Below are 17,960 nucleotides of genomic sequence, written 5' to 3' on the forward strand. Positions count from 1 at the left end.
TAGAAACAGTTGGATATTGAGATCAAATTGACTCTTTGAAGTAGCATTGAGTTGCTATTTGTACATTTCAAAATTGTTTCAATATTCAATAAATGAAAATTCAATAATGCAAGCTACCAATTATGTGTTTAAATGATATTGCCAAGTTTTGAAAATATTTGGAATTTGCCTTTAAATTATAGTAACTTTTAGATGTAGACCTAGAAATTAGAGCAGTCATGGCACTCATAGAATTGAAAACAAGCCAAAGTTCTGGCATGGTTATAACCATAGTGCAGGTCTCGAAAGTTACTCAATATCAGCTCTCAATATCACTCAATGTGGGGATTGAGATATAAACAAACAAAAACAAAAGACCATGAGGCCAGAGTGGTAGGGTAGGGTGGTAGGGTGTTTGCCTTGCACATTGCTGACCCAGGACAGATGTGGGTTCAATCCCTGGCTTCCCATATGGTCCTGTGTGCCAGGAGCGATTTCTGAGCACAAAGCCTGCAGTAAATCCTGAGCACCACAGTGTGTGCCCCCCCCCCCCATAAAAAACCCCAAACTAACAAAACAAAATGCAGCACTATCAAAATTTGACTGTTCTATCAAAATTCTTGGGGGCCCCTATGAACTCACATAATTTGAAATGTGTCCATGGACTTTAGTCTCCAATTAGCTCCAAACCTCTCTCATTAAAATGCATCAGGAAAAACAGTCTCTGTATCCTAAAATGCTTTATTTTTTAAGTTCTAGTTTTGGATGGTTCCTTTATTAGTGCATTTAAGTTCTAAAAGCTAGCTTCTATTGTTAATCAGCTACCAGTGATGGGGCAGTTGGAAGGACAATGGACTCTAAGGAATATCTTGTTGAATCTCAAAGGCCCAGCTTTTAAGCCTAAACAAACAATGGCATAAATGCAGATGTTCTGGGAACAATCTGCCAGAAAAGCAGGCTGAAAGTGGTCCCTGCTTAACCTTACTGGTGAGACCTGCTTTGAACATCTTGAATCCAAGAATTCTTGAACCCTTGAATTTCTATATAGAAAATTTAGGGTTCAGGCAGAATTTACGAACATAGGGGATATTTTAAGATCATGAAATTAGGGGACTGGAGTGTGCAGAGAGTAGAGATTTTGCCTTTCAAGAGGCTGACCCAATTGCCCCTTGCTTTCCAGGAATAATTCCTGATTGAATAGTCAAGAGTAATCCCCTGAGCACCACTGGGAATGGCCCCAAAATAAATTTAAAAAATAAAATTAAAAAATTTAAGAATTTACATGGAAATTTACATAGAATTTACATTGGAATCACATAGCATGTTTCTTATATCTCAACATAGTGTCTGCATTGTGACATCCCATTCATTTTAAGTATTAGGAACTTCAAGAAAATGCCTGTTGGAACTTTATTTGGGGGGAGAGAGAAAAAAACAGTCATGTTCAGGGGTTGCTTCAGGTTTTGCACTCAGAAATTACTCCTGACAGAGCTTGGGGGACCATAAGAGGTGTTAGAAATCTGACCTGGTTTGACCATGTGCACTATCTACTGTAATATTCTTGCAAAACTTGTTTTCACTTTAGATAATAATCATTATTTTGAGTTAAATTATCAAAATGTGTAGACTGGCTAAATATTTAATCAAATTTTTGATGTCATAACAATTAACTTTTTGAACAGTTGTTTCTTTTTAAAAGATCTGACTTGTCAATTTGTTATTTGGAAATCACATTGGTGTTTCATTTATAAGAGATGCTTTAAATTGCTCAATTTCCAAGGCCACTAAGAAGTAGTCAACAAAATTCATGCTATAAATATAAATGCCCTTGTAATCCAATTTCACAGATTTGTAATCAATTTTCAATATAAAAAATTGTTGTCTCTTATCTTTTTTTCCTATGTCTGGATAGTATTTGTCATCTTTAGAGAGACTATTTCAGAAAAAACACGATTTGGTCATAAGAGGTCTTCAAATGCTGACAGAAGATGCGATAGAATTGTTGATGATAGGATGGATTTCCTAGATGGAAACAACTCTTAAAACCAATATGACTCTTGCAAAAGGACTACTTCAAAATTCATTTAGAAGAAACACTACTGAGTTTCAACAACTCTGTAGTTAGATGCTTTAAGCTATGGAAACATCCTGTGAACATCTATTTGTGAAATGGGATGTGTGTGTACAGGTTTGAAGGGAGTCTCAGAGTATGCTCCTGAAAACATGGATGAAAACATAGATGAGAGTCTGTGCTCTATGTAGTGGAACATGTGTGCTAGTGCATATGTATGTGGAATGTGTGCAGGAAAAATGTGCTATTCATAGGATGAAGGTAACTAGCACATCTCTTAGATGCAAATAAGTTATCTCTAAAAGCAATTTATAGCAATTCAACAACATATGGAGGTATTGCTAGAAAAAGTTGGTAAAGAAATGTGAAGAACCTGGTTGTTCAGATAATATTTATTCAAGGCTTATGATTTTCATTTTCTGCATATTAGTGGTAAATCAAATGTTTAATGTTTCCCAATAACCAGATGAAAAGGAGTAAAAGAGATGAAACCAGTTAACCACATTGGCAATATTAGAAGGACAGATAAAAAAGAGGAACAATTTGTGCAGTTGTCTCTCCTCAAATAATTAAATTTTTTTTTGTTGTTTTTTTTTGGTTTTTGGGCCACACCCTGTGACGCTCAGGGGTTACTCCTGGCTATGCCCTCAGAAGTTGCTCCTGGCTTCTTGGGGGACCATATGGGACACCGGGGGATCGAACCGCGGTCCGTCCTAGGCTAGCGCAGGCAAGGCAGGCACCTTACCTCCAGCGCCACCGCCCGGCCCCAAATAATTAAATTTTAACAAGAAAAAATAGGCACTTTCTTAGGAAAAGAATGCACCATCTCAAGTAGTCCCTTATAAACTAGAATAAAGTGAGATAATTTTCCTAGCAGTTAATCAATGGTGAAAAAAGATTTTTCTGCATTATCCTTAGGGAACCTGGTTTAGAACAGCACCAATTCACCACATACTGGGGGTGGGGATTGGGGAGGAATAGCTGACACATGGACAGCAGGTTTGACTACTCTCTATTCTATTCTCCCTAAAGAAGTGAGACTACTCCAGGTTCAGTGCTTGGCTATGTGCCCTGATGTGCTCAGCAATTCTGTGGTTCCAGAAATCAAAACTGACCAACTTAAATGAAAAATGTGTGCTCAACTGATTGACATATCTCTCTACCCTCTACCATTTAACATGTTAAGCAATTATTGCAAGGATCAGGTTCAACAAATCTTCCCTTTTAGACAGTGAATAAAGTAAACTTTTTGTTATAGGTTAAAATATAAAATTTAAATAAGAAATAAAGAAGATATTAAATCTTTATACCAACATTTCAGAAATTGACTAACTACAATGTAACTGAAATCTGCTAAATAATAGTATGTGTTGTATTAATCTGTACATAATTTTTTATCAGAGTAAGTAAAACTGTATGAAGGTCAAGTGTAAGGTAAAACCCAGTTATTTAATACTGCAGATCACTTATGTTGAAATCTCAGTCTAAAATCTATTCCCATCCTGGCCCTTCCTCTGTGAAGAAGGGACACACATGTTCACTGTAAGATGACAGATTGTTTTATTCATTTTCTTAGGAACTCAGCCATATTGAAAAAAGAGTGAACTGCTTGATGTTAATTACTAAAGAAATTAACCTTACTAAAATGAGATTATCATATGTAGGCATTACATTTTTCAAATTTCTAGCAATATGACACACATAATTTACTTAGAAATACATAGAAACGTGTCATCTATATAACTTAATTGAGTTCTAGCTCCTTAATGTTTCTCTAATGTCTGGAATACATTAGTGATTTGGTTGCATGGGTTAATCCAAACTGTAAAATGAAAAGTCTTTTTCATGCTGCAGTTCATAATATAGAAGTTTTATGTAGACTTAGTTTTTATTTTTACTAAATTTGTGGGTAAGAAATACATAGCTCAAATTGGAAAGCGAGCCCTTAAAACATGACACTTATTCAGGAAAATAAAATGTAAAAAAATACATGTATATAAAATGAGGAAGTGCAAATACAATGATTACTTCTATATAAGTAGAAGCAAGAAGAAAAAGTCATGTCTTTCAAAGATGACTTCCTAAAAAAAAAGGATTTAGAGTAATAGATCTTTCACACAGTTTTTTTTTTCTTCAACAAGTACTCAATCTGTGGTTTAGAAATTTTTGGGAACATTTCTTATTTGTTTAGAACTAGGTAATTAGTACTACAATAACATTAATAAAATTGTTATAATTGTTTTATTCATTTTATGAACAGTTTTTTATTTACTTTCAGCACAAGAAGACATCTTCATGTGATAATTTGAGAGCAGAGCATACATTTATTTTACATATAAACATAAGACTTTCTAATACTGCCTTTTTTTTTTTTTTTTTTTTGGTTTTGGGTCACAACCGGCAACACTCCGGGGCTACTCCTGGCTCTAGGCTCAGGAATCGCCCCCAGCAGGCTCAGGCTCGGGGGACCATATGGGATGCCTGAATTTGTATCACTGTCCTGCATGTAAGGCAAGCAAAAACCTATTGCTGTGCTGTCTCTCTGGGCCCTCTAATACTACTCTTATGTGCCTGTTTTCCCTAAACAAAAGATTTTGCATTATCTTGCTAGAAATACTTCAAAGTCTGTTCATAGTTTCAGATAATCAAGCTAGGGATAAAAAATAGCTTGTCCAATTTGGGTTTTAATAAGTTCAGTGAATTCATAATACCACTCTCAAAGAGCTAAATTTCCTTTAAAGCAGTGACCTCAGCTTTGACTGTACATGTCTTCTGCAAGCTTTTAGCTGCATACAGAATATTTGAAGCAGAATATTTGGAAGCTCTGAGCCCTATTTCAGTACTATCTAAAATTATGCATATTTTCTCTGGTCACATTTATAAGTGAGTGCATACTAATATTTTAGAAATGAATTTCTTTCCTTCATTACATGAAAAGGAAAACATCATGTGTTTTCTGAAAATTTTGTACAAAGGTATGGTACAGAATATTACGTGTGATTGGACAGGTTGTCTTCATATTAATATATTTTTAGTGAGGACATATAGCTACATAAAATTAATGGTAATAGTTTTAGTGCACAAAGATGCTACAGTTCCATTGCTACCAAAATTATAAGAGTATTTATCACAATTGTCCTTCTGTCACTTTTAAAACTATTCTTTTCCTATCTCCACTCCCTAGTAACAAGAGTTCTGTTGTCAAATAAATTGTTCTAATTGAATATTGCTCAATGACTTTCCTTCCTTCTTCCCTTCCTTCTTTCCTCCTTATTCCCTCCTTCCTCCCTTCCTTTTCCCTAATTCCCTCAAATTTCCTTCCTTCCACCTTCCTTCCTTTATTCCTCATTTCTTCATTCCACCTTTCTTCCTTTCTTTTCCCTTCCTTTTACATTCCTTCCTCCCTTCCTTCCATCCTTCCTACCTTTTTACGTCATTTTCCTGCCTTCCTTCCTTTTCTTCCTACATCCTTTCCTCCCTTCCTTTTATTTTTTCTTCCATCATTTTCCTCTTCCTTTCATTTTATTTGTTTTCTTCCTTTTTTTTATCTTTCTTCGTTTTTTGTTTGTTTGTTTGTTTTTGTTTTTTTTCTTTTTGGTTTTTGGTTCATACTCAGCCACTCTCAAGGATTACTTCTGGCTCTATGCTCAGAAACCCCTCCTGGCAGGCTCGGGGGACTATATGGGATGGCAGGATTTAAACCACTGTCCTTCTGCATGCAAGGAAAATGCCTTACCTCCATGCTCTCTCTCCAGCCCCTTTCCTTTTTTCTTTCTTTCTTTCTTTCTTTCTTTCTTTCTTTCTTTCTTTCTTTCTTTCTTTCTTTCTTTCTTTCTTTCTTTCTTTCTTTCTTTCTTTCTTTGTTTCTTCTTTCTTTCTTTCTTTCTTTCTTTCTTTCTTTCTTTCTTTCTTTCTTTCTTTCTTTCTTCTTCCTTCTTCCTTCCTTCCTTCCTTCCTTCCTTCCTTCCTCCTTTCTTTCTTTCTTTCTTTCTTTCTTTCTTTCTTTTTTCTTTCTTTCTTTCTTTCTTTCTTTCTTCTTTCTTCTTTCTTTCTTTCTTTCTTTCTTTCTTTCTTTCTTTCTTTCTTTCTTCTTCCTTCCTTCTTTCCTTCTTCCTTCCTTTCTTCTTTCTTTCTTTCTTTCTTTCTTTCTTTCTTTCTTTCTTTCTTACTATCTTTCTTTCTTTCTCTCTTTCTTTCTTTCTTTTTTTCTTTCTCTCTTTCTTTCTTTCTTTCTTCTTTCTTTCTTTCTTTCTTATGATAATGAAGAGACAAATTGTCAAAATCTATGGGGCACAGCAAAAGTAGCAATGAGGGGGGAAGTCATAGCAATACAGGGCTATGTCTGGAAAGAGGAGAAGGACAAAATCAACTATTTAATGGCTCACTTTAAGGAGCTGGAAAAAAGCAGCAAAGAAACTCAAACACAACCAGAAGACAAGAAATAATAAAGAACAGAACAGAAATAAACAACATAGAAACTAAGAAAATGATACAAAAAATCAATGAGACCAGGAGTTGGTTTATTGAATGAATAAACAAGATTGGCCACTGGAAAAACTCACCAAAAACAAAGAGGGAAAACACCCAGATAAATAGGATCACAAATGAAAGGGGAGAGATTACAACAAAACTGCAAGAAATCAAATACATCATGAGGACTTATTATGAACAAATATACTCAGTCAGGTTAGATAACCCAGTAGAAACCGAGAGATTTCTGGAAAAATATATTCTTATAAGACTGGATAAGGAAGATGTAGAAAGCCTAAACAGGCCAATCACATCTGAAGAAATTGAATCAGTAATTAAGAAACTCCCCAAGAACAAAAGTCCAAGGCCATATGGTTTTAAGGGTGAATTCCATCAAACATTTTGAGAATAATTACTACCACTGATCCACGGACTCTTCCAAAACATTGAAAAGAGAGGGATTCTTCCTAATTCTTTTTATGAGGATAATGTCACACTCATTCCCAAAGATGGCAAAGAAACCGACAATAAAGAAAAGGACAGACCATTCTCACTAATGAACATAGATGCAAAAGTCCTCAACAAAATCTTAGCAAAACGAATCCAGCACTACATCAAAAAGATTATACACCATGACCAAGTGAGTTTCATCCCAGAGATGCAAAAATGGTTCAAATTATGTAATCCATCAGCATTATACACCACATAAACAACAAGAAAGACAAAAATCACATGATTATATCAATTGATGCAGAGAAGGCATTTGACAAAATCCAAGATCCATTCATGATGAAAACACTCAGAAAAATAGGACTGGAAAGAACTTTTCTCAAGATAGTTACAGCTATCTATAAAAAGCCTACAGCCAAAATTATCCTTAATGGTGAAAAACTGAGTGCATTTCCACTAAGGCCAGGAACTAGGCAAGGATGTCTACTCTCTCCACTCTGATTCAATATAGTTTTAGAAGTCCTAGCAATAGCAATCATATAAGAGAAGAGAATCAAAGGAATACAAATAGGGAAAGAGAAACTCAAACTATCTCTTTTTGCAGATGATATGATGATATACATTGAAAACTCTAAAGAGTTCACAGTAAATCTCCTAGAAACAATTAACCAATACAGTAAAGTGGCTGGCTACAAAGTCAATACACAAAAGACAGTAGCATTTCTCTATACAAATAATGAAGTAGAGGAGAAAAATTAAGAAGACAATCCCATTTAAAATAGTATCCAAAAATATCAAGTACCTAGGTTTCAACCTTACAAGAGAAGCGAAAACTTTAAAAACTTCAGAAATTTAAGAGGACCTAAGGAAATGGAAGAACATCCCATGTTCATGGGTATGTAGAATCAACACAGTTAAAATGACTATCTTATCTAAACTTCTATATAGATGCAATAATCCCTATTCAAATTCAGACATCATTTTTAAGGACTTAGAACAATCAATTATAAAATTAATATGGAACCACAAGAGACACAGGTTAGCCAAATACATATTGAAAAACCAAAAGCTGAGTGGCATCATTTTCCTAACCTGAAGCTTTACTATAAAGCCATAGTGATCAAAACAGCATGGTACTGAAATAAAGACAGAGTCTTATATGAGTAGGTTAGAACAGAATATCCAGAGATAATTCCTCAAATATACATTCAACTAATATTTTACAAAAAAGCCAAAAACTTGAAATGGAACAAAGACAGTCTCTTCAACAAATGGTGTTGGAACAACTGGATAATCATCTGTAAGAAATTAAAAATTAATCCATACCTCACACCTTGCACAAAAGTCAACTCAAAATGGATTAAAGACCTTGAAATCAGACCCAAATCTATAAAGTTTATTAAGGAAAAAGTAGGCAGAACACTCAAAGACCTATATATCAAAAAAGTCTTTGAGGACAAAATTCCAATGGCAAGAACTTTAACATCAAACCTAAATAAATGGAACTATATCAAAGTAAAAAGTTTCTGCATGGCGAAAGAAACCCTACTTAATACTAGGAGACAGTTAACAGAATAGAAAAAAATTTTTGCACTCAAAACATCAGATAAAGCACTCAGAAAGCTAAGCTCCAAAAAGCTAATAAAGCCATAGAAAAATAGGGAGAAGAAATCAATATACACTTCACAGAGGAGGAACAAAAGATGGCCAACAGACACATGAAAACATGCTCATCTTCACTCATCATTTTGGAAATCCAAATTAAGACAACAATGTGGTACTACCTTACACTAGTGAGGATGGCTCACATAAAAAAATAACGGGAACAATCTGTGTTGGCGGGAATGTGGTAAGTAAGGAACTCTCATCCACTGCTGGTGGAATGTTGCCTGATCTTCAGTGTGGAGAGTGCTCAGTAAATTCAGAATTGAGCTGCCAACAATTGCTATCTTGGGTATCTAGCCACAATTCGGAAGGACATTCTTCCCAAAATATGTGTGCACTCCACTACTTATCACAGCATTCATTACAGTAGCCAAGATTTGGAACCAACCTTGATGTCCAACAACAGATGAATGCATCATGAAGATGTGGTATTTATTCACAATGGAATACTACATAGCAGTTAGAAACATAAAGAAACCAGCAACAATGGAAACAATTGCTTAGACTCGCAGTAGTTGCCAACCTTTTTTTTCAACTGAGCCAAATCTTGCCAAAACCACAATTGAAATTTATTTTGAGAACCACACAGGGTGCGCACTAACAGAGGCTAGGAGCAAAGTCCTGACTCCTGGAGCAGCTGCCCGGCACACAGAAGAGCCAAATTAAAAGTGTAAAGAGCCAAATGTGGCTCACGAGCAAACAGGTATGTGATCAGCCTTTTACTGCAAAGTTCTATAATAATGTCTTAGGGATCTTATACACGGTTACAGTTGAAGAATATAATTGAAAGCCAGAGACTCTAGAGGAAGCGTTTCATAACTATGTGTTTTAATGCCTTAATCTTACTAGATTTAAAATTACTTCTCAGCTTCTCTGTTCACAGGGGTTCTTAAATACTAAGGGTGGATACACTAATTTGACACCTCGGTGCTCAGTAACACTAGATAACATATTCAGTTTACATTATGAAAATGCCTTGATAAAACACTTCAATATATCCTTTTTTTCTCTGGTTTATGGCCTCTATTAGGACCTAAAGCATGTGACCATCCAGACCACTGAAATAGTCAACTGCGAACCACAGACTTATATTACAGGACCTACTCATTGAACACATTTGGGAAAATTAACATTTCCTTTTTCTCTCTCTTTTCTTCTCTCTTCTCACTACTTCTTTCTCCCCTCTCTTCTTCAACCTCTTCTTCCTCCTCCTCATCAGTTTAATCTATGTCAAATAAAACCCACACTGATACTTTCTCTTTAGGAAAGGAATTTCGATACATAAGATGCAGCAGACAATACTACATAGGGTAGCCATCTACATAGATAGGTCTCATTAACACTGTTTATTTAACACTCATTAATGCACTATTTAGTACTTGAGACCTAAATCCTATGTGTATCCTAAATTGCTCCAGCCACTATCTAACCGTAAAATCTTCATTTAGGAAGGCCCAACTCTATCACTGACTAATGAAATGCCTAGAAACTGTGAAAACCTCCCAACTTGAAACACAGATCTAATCTCATAGTTGATTTATTAATTTTTTACCTTATTTTTACTATATTTACCTATTTTTCTGTTCTCTCTCTCTCTCTTTTTTTTTTTTACCACACAGACTTCATCCTCTACCTCTACCATTCCCAGAGGAAAGAAAAAAAGAACATCAATGGCCAAAGGCAGTCACAGAAGCAACATCTAGAACAGGTTTCACAGTCAGGAGAAGACACTCTGGTTCCTCCTCGTTGGCTCTGGGTGCTCTACATGATCAGAGAAACTTCTCTAGTCACATACTATATAAATGATCCCTGAAAGTAGAGTCTTTGTGTTCTCCTCTCTTATTTTTTGCTCTCCCTTCCTCTTTTTCTTAAGCAATACCTAAGCTAATTATTTATCTTAATTCAACCAGTTCTTAAGAGCTCAGACCCATCCTATTAGGGTCAGACCTCTAACATCTTAAGAATAGATCACTATTGTATGTTTTTATGTCTCATAGAGGACTCCTCTATGAGAGCCAAACCTAAATTGTAAACAACCCATGCCTATTGTGTATATAGCCCCACCTATATACTATTCCTCCTCTTACTTCAGAAATCCTACTATCCTTCACCCCCAATCCTAATCCGATATTCCGCCTTATTAATGATCTTTACCCTCAATTCTTAACCCATTAGGTATCAAGACCGAACTCCTGGCCAATAAGCCATCACCGAGCTCTCAAGCGAAGGGACACTCACTCAGCCCAACATCTCATCCCCCAGCAAGAAACTACAACCAAAACCCTTGCTGATTCATGCTCTGTGGCCTTCTTTTTAACCACCAGACTCAGCTCCAGAAGGATCCTCAGTACAAGAACTCTACCTGAGCCCTTTCTGCTGCAATTTGTTTCTCAATATCAACAAGATCTGGATCCCACCTCCCACAAGAATATCTCAAAAGGCAATGGGGAAGCCTATATTTTCTTTATAAGTTTAAGACCTATATAATATTACCTCTTAACCTGTTTATCCCCAAATTTAAGGTAATCTCCTGCATCAGTTTGTTCCCTTAATATATTTTAAACTTATTTTAATTTAGTTCTCCTTTATATATGTGAATATTCACATACATATATGTGAATATGTATATAGTCTTGTTTCTGTTTTCTTTTCTTCTTTAACTTCACCTGTTTTGGTTCTGCTTGATACAAAAACGTACAAGAAAAAGTCTTGCCTAGGATAATAGCTCAGGTCAAAACCAGGGCACAGAGATGATGAAGCCTGACTCACCACCAGCCCAAATACACCAGCAATAAAATATAACACCATTTGTTCTTGCAAAGGCATACTAAAAAGGGGGAAATTTTATGTATAGAAACAAGCTCTTATCTACTAGGGATAAGAACTCATACACTTTACAATATAGGGGCACCTTCCACCTTGAACATATATCATGTGGACCCAATTTAGATTCCAGGTGATTAGACAGTGACCATCCATTCCCAAGTCCTATATCCCAGACATAGAATCAACAAAGTTCTTCAGGAACACCTATCTACCTCTGGGACATTCTTAATACTGCTCTGACACCAACATGCGCAGGTTTTGTTATGCTATCCTGACAATGAGGAAATGGCAACAACTTGGTCTAAGAGCAGGTTGTCTTACCTCACCTCCTAATGACAAGATGAAATCAGAAGACATGTCATCCTTTCATTTGTGTAAATGCCAAGTTCGCTATCTACAGAATACTAACTGTGACAACCATGACTGGGCAGAACTTATCCTGGGACCAATAAAAAAGACTCTAGTCTAGTCCTTTGCCTATGATCTGTACAACAACCAAGATCTCTAATTCCAGAGGTCTGATTGAGACAACTACAACCAAGCAGATCTTCTGAAAACATAATGAAAGACTCTATCCTAGGGTTCATCCAGGATCGGGGAAAAAACCAAGACCAACAACAACAGAAGACTGATTAAAAAAACAGTGATGGAGCTCAACTCCAATACCCATAAAGAAAGACTCCATCCTATGTTCCATCCTTTGGCCTGTGCAAATACCAAGATCTCTAGCTACAGAGGTATGATTTTTATCATCTATGACAAAGTGGAAAGTTTCAGACACCACAAAAGGACCTACAGGGAGTCAAAGAACATGTATGGAGCCTGTAGTTATTCCCATGACAATATATTTCAAGGGTAGAGAAACCCTGTATCTCTTAGGCCAAGGGAATTTCCTTTCTAATCTTCCCAATATTTACTGTGCCTATGCAAAAAAAAGAGAGAGAGAGAAGCACAAATTGTTTTTTTTTTAATTTTGTTATCATTGTTTGTTGGTTTGTTTTGTACTTTGTTTTGTTATTATTTCTGGACTGTGGTTATTGTGTGATGTCTTTATTGCTGTGGCGCTTTTCAAGTTTATTGTTTGATTGTTTGTATTGTTGTTAAGTTTTTCTTCATTTTTCACTTTCTTCTCTTAAAATGATATTTATAGCTTCTAGAAGGATTCCTCCCATTTTTTGCTTGTTTGATTTTTTCCCCATTTTATTTCATTTTTTTTTCTTTCCTTCAAACAGAATCACATAACTTGAACCATCTTGTTCCGCTTCACAAATGGAGGGGAAAAAAGGAGGGTATCAAGACCAAATGTTCGTATGAAAATTAAGTAGAAATAAAAAAATGTTCAGACTTAAACACCAAATCCAAAGCCAATGACAACAGAATCAATACCCAATCTACAACATGCTAGACAAAGAGGGGACCGCTTATACTAGCACCCAGGGGTTAAAGGAGGGGGATTTGGGATGCATGCTGGGAATAGGGGTAAAGGGAGGACAACAGTGGTGGTGAGAATGCCCCTGATTCAATATCACTATGTACCTAAAATATTATTATGAAAGATTTGTAATCCACTTTGGTCAAAATAAAAATTTAAAAAAAAATCGCCCTGGCTTGGGGAACCATATCAATTGAAGTTCAATGTTGAGAATAACTTTTCACATAAATATATGCTCCCAAAAAGGCACATGGTACGCTTGAACATTTGGGAAAGCTCAGGGAAGCTGGGGGGCAATTCTCTCAAAAATTGTCTATGCATGTCTGCTTTTCCACTAATCTCCCTGAACTTGGCTTTGAGATCAGAGTTGCATTGCAGGTCAATGAGCTCCATTTGAAGCACAGGAGGGGCATCTTGCACATCAAAGGAAAAGGGGTCCACAAAAATTTGGAAAGTGGCTCTGTGCTTTTTGAAGTCTGCAAATCTGTGATCAAATTCCTTCACTAGCTTAAAAATAGCATCAACATATTTCTCACCACTGAATGGTATGCCTGCATCCACAAGTTCCTTGCATGCTGGGAAATGGCAAAGGTTTTTCTGAGGGCTGGGATTTCCATAACACAAGTTTTGTGGAGAATGCTCTCACATTGTCATAGGTAGCACTGATAAGCTGCCCTAAGCCTTGTAACATTATGTGTGATGTCAACAAGAAAAGCTAAGTCCATGAGTCATTTGTGATCACTCAACTCAGAAACAGCATTCCCAACATTCTTCATGAAGGCTTTCACTTCTTCTCTCAACTAAAAAAGTCTTTTCAGGATATTTCCCTTGCTGAGCCAACATACCTCAGTGAAATAGAGCCCATCTCTATATTCTGACTCCATTTCCTCTAAAAAAAGCATGGAACCTCCTGTGCTTTAAGCCCCTAAATCTGATTTGGTTGATACATTTCACAACAACAGACATCACATTGTCACACGGCAAAGGGCCGTGTACAAAGGCCCTGCTGATGGATAATGCAGTGAAGAGCAATGGCCTTCTCTACACCCTCCTCTTCAAGTTTTTTTTTGAACAAGTGCCACCAGTCCATTTTCCTCCCTGTCATCAATGGCGCTCCATAGGTTATTATTCCAACAAACCTCTTCCATGGCAAACCTGCATTCTCAATGGCATCACACAGATGCTGAAATATTTCATTAGTGTGGTCTGGCCATGCATTGGAATTATTGTGAGCAGCTCTTCTGTCAATTCAAAATTGCAATCAACACCACGGACATAAATTGTGAGCTGTGCAGTGTCTGTTATATCTGTGCCCTCATCAAGAGCAACTGAGTATGCATCAAAACATTTGGCTTTCTCACACAGTTGATGATAAATGTCACTTGACATGTCAGAAATGCGCTCTGCCACAGTGTTGGCAGAAAGGCTGATTTTGCTAACCTGACCTTTCTTTTCCGGACAGGTAATACTTGCAGCCTGTAACATGCATTTTTTTTTTAACGAACTCTCCTTCTGTGAATGGTTTCCCTGCTTTAGCAATCATCTCACTAACCATGTAACTAGCTTCGACTGATGCAACATTCTCTTTGGTTGCTTTCTTGAAGAAATCTTGTTGCCTCATTAGACATGCTGTAAGACTGGCAACCCGCTTGGCTCTCATTTCCTTGATATTTTGCACATTCCTCAGCATGTTTAGTTGAATAATGGCATTTCAAGGTGTATTCCTTGTGCACTGCAACTTTATCTGAGCAAATAAGACATGTGGGGATGCCCCTGTGCTCAACAAAGAAATACTGTGTCTCCCACTTTTCCTGAAATTGTCTGTGCTTGTCATCAATCTTTCTCTTCACTGCAGGCTTTGATGAAGTCATGATGAAGGTATGACAAAATCTAATTCTGTAATAAACTTCTCTCCCTTAGGAATCCAATAATGCAAGGGATAGCAGGCAGGAGCAGTGAAAATGACATCTGTGCTAGGTGCAAAGTATTTGCCATTATTCATTTACTAAATATTCGCAATAAAATAATCGCATTAGTAAGAAAAAAATCGCAAAAAATCTCAGTAAACATTTGTATACCCCAAACAGAACTGTTCTGGGTATGCGAATGTTTAATGCAATTTTTTTCTTACTAATGCAATTTTTATTGTGATTATTCAGTAAGCGAATAATTGTGAATACTGTGACATTTGAAGGCCGGCCACAGGCCACAAAATTTTGTACAAAGGGCCAGAAAGGGCCCCTGGGCCACAGCTTTGAGACCCCTGCCATACACCCTGCATTACTGCTCCAGCTATTAAATTATTTTCTTAATTTACCTGATTTTGAGCAATTGCAATTTATGAATTAGGAATAAAAAGTAGCATAATCATGGCTCATGGCTTCTTAGGGTTAAAAAGGAATGATTTATATTTAGATATTTTGTACCCATTTTATTTATGAAAACAATGCCCCTAATAAGTTCTAGTATTCACTCATTAAACAGACTTCACACTAAAAGTTGAAGTCATATAAAAAAAGAGGAGTGAAATACTGAGTATATTTACAAAGCATGAGAAAATGTTAGGGTTTTGGTTGTGGTGGAATGCTTGCATTGATTAAATATTTTTTCATTGGTAATGAATTCCAAACATTAAGCAGTTAGAAGAATATTAATCACATGCTTTAAGACTAATTGTACCATATTAACACTTAAGAGCATTAGAAAAAACACGATATACTATAATATTTAATTTGCTTCCATTGCAATCTTTTCAAAGGTCATGCCTTTCTATTTCCTAATGGGCCAGTAGCACAGTGTCTACATATCTACTGGACTTTGTTTCATGAATGTCAGTGTCTGTAGTTGGGTGTTAGTTTTGACTGTAAGACCATTAAAAAGTTATTGCTACAAATTATGTTCTGCCCATCGTCACCTCCCTCTGGCAAAAGGAATCTTCATTTCATAATTAAAGTGCTTTCAGCTTAAGATAACATGATTATTCAGCTAATAGGAAACCTTAAATAAGTAAAGCTGAAAATTGCAGAAGCAATTAGAATTATTTTTCCCTCCCACTGTCCATCAATGTTCATTAGGACAGCATAGGAGCAATCATTATGGAGAGGGCCAGGATTCAATTTCAGTGGAAGGCCAGAGTGTGACTTTCAGGACCTTACTCAAAGCTTCCCTACTCAAGAGAAACAGAGATGGGTGCTGACCTGCCTTATCCACAATCTGCTGCTGTTCTGTGCTGAAGGGATGTTCAAAGGTTATGTTTAGTTAAAGATGTAATAGAAAGTAGATTTGATTATGAAAACATGAGCTTCCTTCAATAACTCACTGTCTTCTGCTTTGTCACTGACATTTTTCCTCACTGCTAGAAGGAAAACACTTTACTAATATTTTGAGATAATCTACTTACTTTTTCTAATAATGCTATTTAAATATGATTAAATAGAGATAATATAATTTTCATGTATTGCATCACTATTTTTAAATAGCTAAAGCATTTTAAAAATTATTAGCTATTTTCTCTCAAAACTACACTCTTCTTGACTGACTTACCTTATTTCCTGAGAACAGTAGGTAGATTGACAAAAAATATTTGGTTTGTTTGGATTATCATTCACTTTAATATAGTAGTTATTGATGTTTCTCTCTATCCTTTGGGTACTTTGTATTTTCAGTATCATTCAGGAACTTGATTTTATTCTTTTTCAGAATACTGACACCATTTTTTTTATTATTTGAGGGAATAATACAATTTTTAATGAACATTTTGCTTCTTTATATATATTTATATTTTTGTTTTTTGTTGTTATTTGGGTCAGGCCCAACAGTGGTACTTATGTATTACTCCTGATTTTATGTTCAATGATCTCTCTTTGTATAGCTTAGGGGATAATGTGTGCTGCCAGGGAATCAAAGCTGGGTCAGGCAAGATATACATACAAGGTTATCACCATACCTACTATACCATCACTTTAGTCCTTATATATAAGAGTATATATACTCTTGTTCAAAGTGTTGCTCTTTTGTTCTTTCAGTCATTAACTGATCACATTAAAAAACAAGTTAAAATGCTCTAAATTGATAAATCTTGTACAGTCATTTCACATATCTTTATTTTTTCTGCAGAGATTTTGTATATTTTTCAGCTTAGCAGTCCAATTTACTACTTATTTCAATTCATTTTACAGTGCATGTTCATCTCACTGAACTACTATTCAGTGTTAGTTTTTGCCTCATGATGGTTTGTGTTATAAATTTTCTGCTTTGTTTCATTTTCTTTAAAAACCTTCTAAGTCTTTAAAAACCACTTATTTTTCCTAAAAATCCTTTGTATCCTAAAATTGTTTCTACTAGATTTACTTTATATACTATACCAGATAAGTTTAATATATGATAAATGTAATCGGTTTTGCTCTTTGCTGCTTTCCTAGAATTTAGATTATGGTTTATAGCATTTTATTTCTTGTGTGTGTTAATCTTTTTTCTTGAAGTCACATTTTTATCTCCTTCATTTATGGAAATGATTCATGTGCTCTGTTGAAAACTTATTTCTCCAGAGGGATAGCATTTTCATATTATGTATATATAATGTGTACACATAATATATAACCTAGTATATACATTCTGACAGTGAGAAATATAATAGCACCATTCATCTTAAAAAGGTTAGTTTCATTTGTTTCCCAGGGCTGTTAGTCAACTGATTATGATATGTCAAAATATACCGAGTTACAACTAAGTTATTCAGTGAAGACTTAATACTTTTTCAATGGTGTTTGGGGTGAAGTTTCTTTTAAGGGATCAAATATAACTTTCCTGCATGCACAGCTTGTGCTCAGCCCATTGAATCATCTCTCCAATCTGATACAGAGATTTTCTTTTAAACTTCCATTTATAAATTGAAGCAATAAAAAAATAGTTTGGTTTTTTTTGACATGACAATTTCTTCTGACACCTATGCATAGACATTTCTTTCTACAGTACTATATATTTCTTTCATGCATTGCTCCAAATCTACATAAATTTTCTTTGGAGGAAGAACATATATAAGGGGGATCTGAGATTGAGGAAAGTAGA

At 35.6% G+C, this 17,960-nt stretch overlaps 1 non-coding gene across 1 annotated transcript; it reads right to left on the bottom strand.

Moving 5' to 3' along the window:
• Positions 1-10,245: 10,245 nt before the first annotated feature.
• On the bottom strand, positions 10,246-10,460 carry LOC126021381 (small nucleolar RNA U3). Its single transcript, XR_007499907.1, has one exon. It is a non-coding gene; the product is annotated as a small nucleolar RNA U3 (small nucleolar RNA).
• Positions 10,461-17,960: the final 7,500 nt, after the last annotated feature.

This window comes from Suncus etruscus, chromosome 10, assembly GCF_024139225.1.
Source record: "Suncus etruscus isolate mSunEtr1 chromosome 10, mSunEtr1.pri.cur, whole genome shotgun sequence".
Taxonomy (NCBI): Eukaryota; Metazoa; Chordata; class Mammalia; order Eulipotyphla; family Soricidae; genus Suncus; species Suncus etruscus.